The following is a 9543-nucleotide window of genomic DNA, read 5'->3' as shown; positions in this document are numbered from 1 at the left end:
GGGCATTCTATGTTACATGTCTAGTTTGTCTAGTTCTATGTTTGGCCTGATATGGTTCTCAATCAGAGGCAGGTGTTCGTCATTGTCTCTGATTGGGAACCATATTTAGGTAGCCTGTTTGGTGTTGGGTTTTGTGGGTGATTGTCCTTATGGCCTTTTTCTGTTGTGTGTATGTGCACCAGTATTAGGCTGTTTTGGTTTTCGTTACGTTTATTGTTTTGTAGTTTTTGTATTGGATTCGTGTTGCTTCAGTTTCATTAAACATGGATCGCAATAGCCACGCCACATTTTGGTCTGACTCTCTTTCACACCTAGAAAACCTTGACAGGCTGCTTAAAATAGTTTCAACCTTTGAAACTTCTTGTTAGTCCAGTGTTTGCTGCACAGAGATAATACATTTTTGTAATGGTAAAACTTCACCTCTGCGCTGCCACAGTGGCACTGGAGTTGAAGCCCATCAAGTTGTTTCACCATGGCACATGATTGGTAAGTGTCACAATTCAAATTTTGCCCTGAGATGTTTTTTAATGCTTGCTTTAATTGACCACAGCAGAGTTCAATATTGTGTGTGTCAGTATCCTTACACATATGAAAATATTCATTCTGTATGACACAGATAAAGGTAAGAAAAAAGTAATCTTCTCTCTAACACTTTAAATGTTAGGGGTGGACCTCATCTTAATCCAGGAATGGCAACAGCTGGTGTCTGATTGCGACTGCTCACTTTACCGAGTGGGTGGAGGCAATACCCATTAAGGTCAGTAAATGAGTATGCGCTTAACTATAAATACCCTTCTGTAACCCATTAAAAAGGGTGCTTATTAATGGGTTAACCAAAGGACGAGACTAACAAGGTCCATCATCGCCTTGGAGGTGACATCTTCAACCCACGGTTCACACATGATTAACTTAGTGTTTGTCTATTGTTGTTTTTGTATAACATACTTTCAGATCACTGAAACCCCACTTGATGTGGTGGAAGTTGTTGAACCAGATCAGAAAGCTTGAGGACCACCTTCAGGCACGGACTGAGAAGGATGTGGAGGTTTTTGACCAGGTAAAAAGGATTGTCCTCTAATTTATTTTCTGGCCCTTCAAGAGAAATATAAGAAATGTATTTGTAATATGAAATAAAATTGCATTTATTCCTGTTATCAGTCAAGGTGAGACTGAACATCGACAAGGAGCAGGAGAAACGGAGCAGAATCAAGAAGGGGACCATATGCTACGACATCCGGGTGAATTACTTGGTTTAGAAGAAGGACGAAAGGAAGGTGAGACCTGGGAAACCTCACTGCTCTTTCGCTCCTAGCTGGAGTCACCATCTGTAAAGTGAATATAAAAAATCTCAGATAATAACTATTTGCATTTGCGCACAAAATAACCTGAAGCTAGTTTTAGTTTCCGTAACACTGATATTTTTCTTTATCTTCCTAGGGTTACCTCTGCGGAAGCCAACAATATTCTCCAGTTGGACGGTCGACCACTGAAAGCACTGACCCCCTACATTTCAGTGAAGCCCAATAGACAAAGTATGTCAAGCTTTGGTTGACATTTGAGAAAGCAAGAAATGGCAGTTATGCTGAACTTATAAAAATGTACCTCTTCAGTTTACCTCTCCAAATGACTTTAGGACCATCGACTGTCCAAGTGCCCCAGGAGGTATCCCATCCACCAGAACCTGTGAGTTCGGCTCAGTCTGATTCTCTGTGCTCTGAGTTGGAGGGGTACCAGCTTGATGTAGACTATACCTTCCAAAAGTGTTGAAAAATACCTATCTCCCATTTATAACACTGCACTAAGCCATCAAATTTTATAAGTATAACCGGGGTGTTTGCTTGTTTACATCTGTCTCCTACCCTGTTCCCTTTAACTCTGCTCTTGTTCTCCGGGACCTAGGAGTTATGCCCAACACCCAGATGTCTATCCACCTGATGTCCTCCATTACCAAGCACCCTCTAACTTATCATTACATCGTCTACAGCTACATATTATCGTCATGTCATTATTTATCTTACTGTGCACATGAGATACGCAGGTTAACTAACAACACTAGCACTGCAAACACTCAGAACAAAGAAAGCAGCAGTGTCTGGACTTTGCAGTCTCCCTCTTCAAGTCCCCCTTAAGAGACTGGCTGCCTGTTGACAACAAGTGACAGGCAGAACATCCGACACAGCAAAATCCGACACAGCAACCACCTCGTCAAAATTCCACACACCAGAATTCAGTATTTTATGAATTGTCATGTGAGTGTAAAACAAAATCTGTGAAAATAATTGAATGACACAACTTTACCAAAAAAGATCAACGTTTGTATTAAAATCTTAAATATTGCAAGGTTGGTTTTCACGACTGTTTCACAATGTGTTAATTATGGTAAGTTGTAAGGTATTTGTTCCACATTATTCATTGTTGTATCCTATGACCTACAAATAGATACATCTATATTCAACCACAAGGGTGTACTAATGAGCAATGTGAGAAATATATTTTTTTAAACAGGACCACAGAAATTATATTGTTTCAGTGTAGATAAGGGAAGGGCAGGTGACAACAAAACATGACAGCCAGACAAGCTAGTTTATGAATCAAATGAATGGATAGGAAATTAGCTGATTTCGTGATCTGTAAGGTAAGTAACTTTAATGTGTCTATCACTTTCAGGCTGCTGATTATACTCCCTCTCCGGCCTCTAGGTCATCAGGCTGCTGATTATCCCGCACACCTGTCACTATCGTCTCACACACCTGCACCTCATGACACTCACCTGGACTCCATCACCTTGATTATCTTCTCTATATCTGTCACTCCCCTTGGTTCTTTCCTCAGGTGTTACTGACTCTGTTTCATGTGTGTTTTGTTTTGTTTGTGTTTCGTGGTTTTTGTTTTGTTTATTTATTAAAACACTCACTCCCTGTACTTGCTTCCCGACTCTCAGCAGACTCATTACAGTGTCAAGCAGATCACACGTTTTATTTGCCATGTCCGAAACGTAGCAAAGTTTAAGACATGGATTTCATGTAATGTTAACAAGGTACCCAAAAGTAGTTTGAAGTAATGTTTTCATTTAATTAGCTAAACAAAACTTTTAAACCGTGAGATTGTGGGGGCAATCCCCCTTGTTAGCATAGCAATGATCAAAATAACAATTTAGGCTGTAATGATCTCCAAATGTTTTATCACTACGTCATCACACCGTTGATATAGAAACGGACGCTAATAGTTTATTGAATCCCATTGTGACACAGAGGGGGTCACTTTTGGCCGGGGGACATTATTTGGCATGACAGGCCCCAGTTCACGAGTCAAGACTTTTTTTGCAAAGCCTGGGAGTTCCATCATGTGACCTTCTTACCCTACCACAGTAAGAGTAATGGTAAGGCTGAGTCAGCATTGAAAATAGCAAAGACTCTCATCACAAAGGCTATGCAGGAAGGCACAGATGTGTGCAAGCCATTTTGGAATGTATAAATACTCCCACAGAGGGCTTCGGCAGCAGTCCTGTACAGCGCTTAATGTCTAGACGCACCCGCTCTCTGTTGCCAACAACTCACAATCTCCTCGCACCAAAGGTCATTAGGGATGTTCAGGCACAGAATCGTGCATGTCAGGACAAGTCCAAACATTACTATGACCAGCATGCAAAACATCCGCCTGTAATAAAACAAGGCCAAGCTGTCAGAGTGCTCCTGTCACCTCACACCAGGGATGCCACATGGAGTCCTGGCACATGCATAGGGCACATCAGCGGAAGGTCATATAAAGTGGAACTAAAGGGCTGAACGTATTAAAGAAACCGGGGGGACATAGGTCAAGTTCAGGAGAGAATAGGGCACAGGAGGGCCACGTGGGAAGACTGAATATCCTCTGGATGGTGTGGGCAGGACACATAATGAGGAGACAGGGAAGACCACACCAGGGCAGTTATCTCTTCATGACCGTGTCTCCACAATTTCAGGAGGATGTGGAAGAGGAAGGAGAGACCCTGAGGCTCCCTGTCACGAATACCACCAAAGGTGGCTCCCCTTCCTGTTCGGGTGGCACTCGGTGGTCATCGTCGCCGTTCTACGAGCTGCCACCGATCCCTTTTTCCTTTTCGTTTGTTTTTGTCTAATTGTTTTCACCTGTTCCTTGTTGGGGTTTTGGGATGGGTGTTATTTAAGTTTGTTTTGCCGGCTGTTGTTTGTGCGGGCTTGTTGTTATTGTTACGTTTGTGGTGTATCGTTGTCTTTTGGGTTTTTGCTGTCCGGGTTTTGTAACTAAGGTTTTGGGTTTGTTTGCACCTGCATTTAGGGCTTCACCCATGTTTGGACCTGTTACTTTGTAGAGGACATTAAAGCGTTTTTCCCCCGTTTACTTTTGCTCTCTGCGTTTGACTCCACACCAATCACTCACCCACCATTACACTCCCAGAGGTGACCAACATCCCAGAGGTGCCAGGAGAGGACAAGCCTACTCATTCAAGTGTTTTCTGAATAATAGTGAATACATCAAAACTATGAAATAACACATATGGAATCGTGTAGTAACCAAAAGATTGTTAAACAAATCAAAATATATTTTAGATTTGAGATTCTTCAAAGTAGCCACCCCTTGCCTTGAGGACAACTTTGTACACTCTTGGCATTCTCTCAACCAGCTTAATGAGGAATGTTTTTCCAACAGTCTTGAAGGAGTTCCCACATATGCTGAGCACTTGTTGGCTGCTTTTCCTTCACTCTGTGGTCCAACTCATCCCAAACTCTCTCAATTGGGTTGAGGTGGGGTGATTGTGGAGGCCAGATCATCTGATGCCATTGCTCGCCAATGCTCATGTATCTGGTCCTACACAAGTCTTTTCTTCCTATTGGTGTTCTTTAGTAGTGGTTTCTTTGCACCAATTCGACCATGAAGGCCTGATTCGAGGAGTCTCCTCTGAACAGTTGATGTTGAGATATGTCTGTTACTTGAACTCTGTGAAGAATATATCTGGGCTGCAATCTGAGGTGCATTTAACTCTAAACAACTCATCCTCTGCAGCAGAGGTAGCTCTGGGTATTACTTTCCTGTGGTGGTCCTAATGAGAGCAAGTTTCATCATAGCGCTTGATGGTTTTTGCTACTGCACTTGAAGAAACTTTCAAAGTTCTTGAAATTTTCCATACATTTTCCAGGGATCTGATCAGTTTCCATAGCTCTTACTTATAAAACCTTTGCCGTACAATGTTTTAACTGAAGACCTTAACTTCATACAGTTACACATATGCTTCTTTACAACAACAAAAAAATCTGGATTCTGGCAATGACATTTCAGCTGGAGCTTTTGTCACGAGTGGCATGTTAATAGCATATCGGTATCTCAATGCATTTTTTGTCTATATGACTATATACATTTTGCAGTGTGCAGCCCTCCACAATCAACCCGAAACCCAAGATAAACAATTTTGGATAAGCCAATATGGCACGGTTGATCTCCAGGGATTCTTCTGGCGTTTCTTCATTTTATTCTTCAGATAGTGTTTCAGTTCGTCCTCCCAATAATACATGTTCAAAGTGGATTTCAATATTTGGGGAATAATCAGATTTTCCCAAGCAGATGATTCTCTCCCCTGAGCCACCACCATCCTTTACCATCCATTATGTCTTGTCTATTTTCCTACCAGTACACCAGCAGCATGAAAGAAGTTGGGACGGGATCTCTCTCCATGCTCACTCGACGCACGTGGGCTCATGTCACACTCCTCAGAGAAAAGGCGTGAGAGAAAAGGCCGTTTATAGCGTTAAATGCATGCTGTGCACAGGTTGCTGGCTCAGACTCAGGTCTCTGGGCAGAAGTGGTGAAGGACCATTGTGTATGCCATTGTCGCCATTACTGCAGCCGGTTAGAGGGGGTGAAGCTGTTCTTGGTCATATTATCCATGCATCTAGATACCATCTGTGACCGACCGTCTCGTTGTGGTCTAATGTAGCAAAATTATTAAATGTGTTTTTTACAATGGATAAAAGCAGAGACTCAGAGCTAGAAAATTGTATATCATACACTACAGTTGAGGAACAATGGAAAAGTAATTCTGCTTTGAATGTTGATAAACTTGTAACCGCACTTTTGAGAAAGTGGCCCTTGAATGTTTTGGTACCAACTGAAGAGCTCTTCTTTGTCTACCCCCATTCAACATTGTTCACACCCTTTTAAGCTTTAGCCCCACCCATCTCTTTAAGGATTCACATGTGAGGCTATGTACTAAACCAAACATTCCAAGAATAAGGGCTGGTTTACACTATGGGGTCGTTCGTAAATTAGTGTGCTCTGGGTGTTCGTAACTCAGAGTGTTGTCAAATTGTCCGTTCATAAATTCAGAGCGTTTTGCTCTAGAAAAAGAATACTGGATGTTCTGGCCGAAAAGTTGGGTTGATTAGAGTGTTCTGACATAACAACAGCAGTCAAGCACCCAAGATAACTGGCTAACGTTGGCTAGCTTGCTAGCTAATTCCAGACACAAATGAGACATCATTCTGACCATTTTATTCGCCCTGGCAGAGCTGGTTAGGCTGCTTTTATGTTATCCAGAGCGTTGGTGACAGCAACTGTGCTGCTGGTAACAAATTAATTAAGCTTTTTTTGCCAACGTTGACTGACACTGGCAATTTTCAACGGGTGTTGAGCGTTCATAAATGTGTCAGTTATTCTGCACTCTGGCACACTCAGACGAGAGTGCTCTGAAATCGCTGTAGATAGCTAGAGCAAATTTACCAGCTACGTCTGTCAACAGTTGATGCAGTGACATCATAAACATTATTTTTAAATAGTTACTTGCTTGGTGGAGCCTTTTGTTTAAACATACAGCTTGCTAGCTAAACAATGAACCATAATCCCAACTCATAAGGTTACTACCTTGCATGAATCTGCAGGTAGCTAACCAACTAGATTCAATATTAGCTAGCTAAAATTAGGCTGCAACTAGCAAAGCAAATGGCTCTCAGATACAAATAATATTTCTTTATAGATCATACATGTAACTTTAGCTAGCTAGCTAACAGTACACTTTAACTTGAAATGAAAACGACTTTCTGACCAAATTAGAAACGTGCAATATCTGAAAATGCAGCTAGCTAGACTCTCTTACACATATACAGTGGCTTGCAAAAGTAATCACCCCCTTTGGCATTTTTCCTATTCTGTTGCCTGGAATTAAAAAAAGATTTTGGGGGGGGTTGTATCATTTGATTTACACAACATGCCTACCACTTTGAAGAGGCTAAATATTTTTTATTGTGAAACAAACAAGAAATAAGACAAAAAAAACTGAAATCTTGAGTAGAGCCACCTTTTTCAGCAATTACAGCTGCACGTCTTTTGAGGTATGTCTCTATAAGCTTGGCACATCTAGCCACTGGGATTTCTGCCCATTCTTCAAGGTAAAACTGCTCCAGCTCCTTCAAGTTGGATGGGTTCCGCTAGTGTACAGCAATCTTTAAGTCATACCACAGATTCTCAATTGGATTGAGATCAGGGCTTTGACTAGGCCATTCCAAGTCATTTAAATATTTCCCCTTTAACCACTCGAGTGTTGTTTTAGCAGTATGCTTAGGGCCATTGTCCTGCTGGAAGGTGAACCTCTCTCTCAGTCTCAAATCTCTGGAAGACTGAAACAGGTTTCCCAGTCCCTGCTGATGAAAAACATCCCCACAGCATGATGCTGCCACCACCATGCTTCACTGTGGGGATGGGGTTCAAGGGGAATTGAGAGGTGTTGGGTTTGTGCCAGACATTTTCCTTGATGGACAAAAAGCTAAATTTTTGTCTCATCTGACTAGAGTACCTTCTTCCATATGTTTGGGGAGTCTCCCATATGCCTTTTGGCAAACACCAGACGTGTTTGCTTATTTTTTCTTTAAGCAATGGCTTTTTTTCTGACCACTGTTCCGTAAAGCAACGCTCTGTGGAGCGTATGGCTTAAAGTGGTCCTATGAACAGATACTCCAATCACCGCTGTGGAGCTTTGTAGCTCCTTCAGGGTTATCTTTGGTCTCTTTGTTGCTTCTCTGATTAATGCCCTCCTTGCCTGGTCTGTGCATTTTGGTGGGTGTCCCTCTCTTGGCAGGTTTGTTGTGGTGCCATATTCTTTAAAAAAAAATGGATTTAATGGTGCTCCGTGGGATGTTCAAAGTTTCTGATATTTTTTTAGTACCCAACCCTGATCTGTACTTCTCCACAACTTTGTCCCTGACCTGTTTGGAGAGCTCCTTGGTCTTCATTTTGTCGCTTGCTTTGTGGTACCCCTTGCTTAGTGGTGTTGCAGACTCTGTGGCCTTTCAGAACAGGCAGATCTTCTGACACTTAGATTGCACAAAGGTGGACTTTATTTATCTAATTATGTGACTTCTGAAGGTTAATTGGTTTGCACCAGATCTTATTTATGGTCTTCATAGCAAAGAGGGTGAATGCTGTAAGCACCACTTTTCAGTTTTTTAAGTTATTTTTTTAATTTCACTTCACTTCGCCAATTTGGACTATTTTTTGTATGGCCATTACATAAAATCCAAATAAAAATCAATTTAAATTACAGGTTGTAATACCAACAAAATAGGAAAAAGGCCAAGTGGGTTGAATACTTTTGCAATGTACTGTACATGGATGGATGCTTCTCCCTCTGTGTCACAGATGCCATGGTTGCCCTCAGTTGGAAGATATAATCCCGAGCCTTCTGTATGTTCTATTTTTGACTCCGTCTGCATAATTGCAACCAAACAACATAATTTTCTCCATCTCCTTAGCTATCATACTCTAATTACACAGATTTCAAAACCTCCAGAAAGTGGATAGCAACACATGCAGTTCTACTATGTGATATCTTTCATAAAAACCGTGTTAGAAAGCATTACATACACATACTGACCAGCTCATATTATTGACAGAAACCTGCTACATGGCAGACCAATCCGAACACCTCTCGGCATGTCCAGCCCACTCATTATCTCAGCCAATTATGGCTAGCGGGAAGGTTGCTGACTTTTTCCATAGCTAAACCAACTAGGCTCGTAATTTAACCACTTTATTAGTATTTACAGATGGCATACAAGATTGTTATTAAGACAGAGAAGACAGACCAGAACAATAATTTAGTTTAGGGCAGTTGTAATTCAGGAAATCCAGACAAACTTTTCACTGTATGACAAATTGTTACTTCTACCAATATTCTTAATACTAATGTCTAAGACAAATGTCAAAGAGAATAACAACACACAGTTGAAACCATTTTTGCAAATTGGCTTATCATCTTGGCGATCTCACCGCAGAGTTACAGGGTCAGGGAGTTAGATGGCTAATCCTTAGGGAGAAATGCTAACCATCCAGCAGACCCAGTCTGGTGAGATGTGTATTGAAGCAAGACAAGAACAAAACAAACAAAACAACAACAGCAATTGCATGTTATTTTGGCATTAATACGTGTCACATATCAGTTTGCTAAACAATGTAAAAAATATATATATGTATAATTGAGTTCATAAAGCTGCATACAACCATGGTCTCTTTAAAGCAGCTCCAAAATGCAGGTGTTTC

At 41.3% G+C, this 9543-nt stretch overlaps 1 long non-coding RNA gene across 1 annotated transcript; it reads left to right on the top strand.

The window, feature by feature from the left end:
• Positions 1 to 475: 475 nt before the first annotated feature.
• LOC118944766 lies at positions 476 to 2302 on the top strand. Its single transcript, XR_005040060.1, has 3 exons — positions 476 to 1057; positions 1159 to 1274; positions 1438 to 2302. It is a non-coding gene; the product is annotated as an uncharacterized LOC118944766 (long non-coding RNA).
• The last annotated feature ends 7241 nt before the right edge of the window (positions 2303 to 9543 follow it).

This window comes from Oncorhynchus mykiss, chromosome 27 (genome assembly GCF_013265735.2).
Source record: "Oncorhynchus mykiss isolate Arlee chromosome 27, USDA_OmykA_1.1, whole genome shotgun sequence".
Classification (NCBI taxonomy): Eukaryota; Metazoa; Chordata; class Actinopteri; order Salmoniformes; family Salmonidae; genus Oncorhynchus; species Oncorhynchus mykiss.
Note: the sequence above shows the minus strand (reverse complement) of the source record. Positions and strands in the feature narration are given on the sequence as shown.